Below are 3496 nucleotides of genomic sequence, written 5' to 3' on the forward strand. Positions count from 1 at the left end.
ATACAAAAAATAAGTCTGGCAAAGCAATGATCACAAACTAAAATGGAGAGGTTTTATTAAGAAGCAGCAGGGAATAAAATGAATGAAGGATATAACCAGGCAATTCACAAAATTTAAAGCCAAAATATCGAATCAGCATACAAAAACATACACAATCTCATGAGTTATTAAATAAATGGTAATTAAAATAATTAGCTTTAAGACTGACTAAAAGTTTAAGATGACAAAGCTCAGAATTGGCAATATTTCTCAAATTCAACACTATTGCTGGAGGAAACTCTGTGTCAAATCTTGAATAATCTACATATCATTTGACCTAGCAATTCAATGCTTAGAATTTATCTTAGGAAATAATTAGGCAAAATTGGGCTTCAGGAGTCTGAGACTCAGGGTCGTTTATAAAAGTGAAAAATTGAACACTGTGTAAATGTGTCACAATGGACAATTAGTTTAATGGATTACGGTATGTTCAGGCAACAGAATACTATGCATCCATTAAATAGGTTGTTTTAGGCATGAAAGATGTTCATGATCCATTGCTTGGTGAAAAATTCACCTACAATACAGTGTAAGTGTATATAGTAGAATCCCAATTTCATAAAAACAAAATAAAAAATTAGATTTATGCATTGAAAATAAACTGGACTTCCACGACCAAGACTGTCAAGAAAGAATTAACTGCTGTAACTGTCAAATCAAATGAAGCTGTACAGTCTGATTAGAAAGTTTGGGTCTGAATTATTGATAGGTGTAAAAAAACTAAGCAAAAACCACAAATCATTATTAACCCTAAGGGAAACAAAAATTCTACGATAAGAGAACAATTGCTTTAGTGCACAACATAGTTCAGTTGTGAATAACATTTGCAAGCCCTCAGAAGTGCAAACACTGAGCACTGATATCAGTTCAAATGTTTTATGATACAACTATTCTATGAGAAAATGGGAGAAGTAGGTGGGGGTGATTTAAGAAAGCTGAATGCATTTTGCCCATAGAAAAAAGCCAACAGAAGAGGCTGAGGTGAGACGATCGCTTGAGTCCAGGAGTTCAAAACCAGCCTTGGCAACATGGGAAAACCCTGCATTTACAAAAAATAAAACATTAGCCTGGTATGGTGGCATGTGGTTGTAGTCCCAGCTACTCAGGAGGCTGAGGGGAGAGGATCACTTGAGCCCAATAGGTTGAGGCTGCAGTGAGCCATGACTGTGCCACTGTACTCCAGCCTGGGCAATAGAGCCAGACTCTAAGGAAAACACACACAAACACACACACACACACACACACACACACACACAATAGATAACATCGAAAATAAAAGTTAAGAAATAACACTATAAAGATACTATTTAGAGATATATACCAGAAGGCATACAGTAATTAAAGGGTTAAATACAAGTAGTGGGACTTAGAGATGAAAAGTGTCAGTTTTCACTGTAAGTGCTATTAAAATTTTGAATAAACATATGCCCATATTGATTTGAGAAAAAATTAAACTTGAGGCTAGGTGCAGTGGTTCATGCCTGGAATCCCAGCAATTTAGGAGGCCGAGGCAGGAGGATCACTTGAGCCCAGTAGTTTTAGACTAGCCTGGGCAGCATAGTGAGACCTTATCTCAAAAACAAAACAAAACAAAACAAAACAAAAAACAAAAAACAAAACTTTAAATATTAGCAGGGCATGGCAGCACACTTGTAGTCTCAGCTACTCAAGAGGCTGAGGTGGGAGGATCAATGGAGCCCTGGAAGTCAAGGCTACAGCAAAGAGTGATTGCACCACTGCACTCTAGCTTGAGAAACAGAACTCTAAGACCCTGTCTCAAAAAAAAAAAAAAAAAATCAAATTGAAACAAAAATTAAGATTTTGACAAAAATTTTTTTTATTTTCTTCCTTATCTGGATTCCATAACACATCAAGGTCTACTTTACATTATTAGAAAAAAAAAATAGTTTCCAAATGAATAGCACTCAGTTAAACAAAGGTTGAGTGAGGTCTTTCTTATTCATTCCACTGTCTATTCATCTTTGAATAGGTGTTCTATGGCAGTGTTTACAAAGACAAAATGCCTTAAGAAGCAAAGTGCTTCCCCACTCTTGGGACTCCAAATGTGTTCTGATGAATCAGACCAGAATCAAACGGCGCTTCCCTCAATAGCAGATTTGAGTCTGGACATTTTCTAACTGCCCCTAATTCCCAACTTGATACTACAATTCTTCATCACATTCATGTTCTTCTCAGCTTCTCCAGCTGTGGGATTTAGGGAGGCCACCTGTGGTGATAAAAGAGTAAACAGCAACAGAAAAAAAAATACTGTATAAGTTCAACAAACATTTCTTTTATTTATTTATTTATTTTTCAGACACAGTCTCACTCTGTCATCACCCAGGCTGGAGTGCAGTGGTGCGATCTCAGCTCACTACAACCTCTGCCTCCCAGGTTCCAGCGATTCTCCTGCCTCAGCCTCCCGAGTAGCTAGGACTACAGGTGCATGCCACCACGCCCAGCTAATTTTTTTGTATTTTTAGTAGAGACGGAGTTTCATCATTTTAGCCATGATGATCTTGATCTCCTGACCTCGTAATCCACCCTCCTCGGCCTCCCAAAGTGCTGGGATTACAGGTGTGAGCCACCATGCCTGGCCTCAAACATTTTTAATGTATACCAGGCACCGTGCTGGGTCCTGGAGGTACAGAGGTTGGATGTGGTTAAAACATTGTTAAACGATTTCAGTACATTGTGGCAAGTGCTAAGATAAAAATATTACAGGGGATGATAGAAGCCCAAAAAGAGACTAGAAATGTCTAGTTTAAAGGGAGTAAGATTTAGGAGTAAGACATGAAAAGTAAGAGTAAGGATTTAAGGCAGGTTTAGAACATGAGGCCTGAGCCAGACAGACTTTGACCCTGATCTCAGCTTTATCTTTTATGGAACCAGTAGTAAATTACCTAACTTTTTCCAAGCTTTAGTTTTCCCCTCTGTCAAACGGGGATGGTAATTGTAGCTCTGAAGGTTAAAAGTAAGGTATGACAACCGCCTAGTGACTAACAGGCACCCAAAAATGCTTCTCATAGCTGGGTGTGGTGACATGCACCTACCTGTAGTCTCAGCTACTTGGGAGGCTGAGGTGGAATGATCACTTGAGCCTGGGAATTTGCACCACTGACTTCAGCCTGGGCAACTGTGAGACCCTGCCTCCAAAAAAAGAAAAAATGCTTCTCATTCTGCTCATTATTTTCTTATTTGAATATTCCTATCAGGTAGAAAGGGTGGAAGGCTTCTTGTTCTTCCAGAGGGAAAAGACTGGTGGGCTTCAGAGAAAAGGATGCTAGTTTTCCTCCAGAAACAAAGTCCTAGGGAGAGAGGCAAAGATCTAAAATAATTTGTAGAATCTTTTACTAGAAAAAGATATAAGCCTTTTTTTTTGGATGGAGTGTAGGGTGTGGTACATCCAGGAAGAGCTTTAGACCTTCCCACAGCATGTCTGTCTGTTTTTTCATGA

This window comes from Pan troglodytes, chromosome 19 (assembly GCF_028858775.2).
Source record: "Pan troglodytes isolate AG18354 chromosome 19, NHGRI_mPanTro3-v2.0_pri, whole genome shotgun sequence".
NCBI classification, from domain to species: domain Eukaryota; kingdom Metazoa; phylum Chordata; class Mammalia; order Primates; family Hominidae; genus Pan; species Pan troglodytes.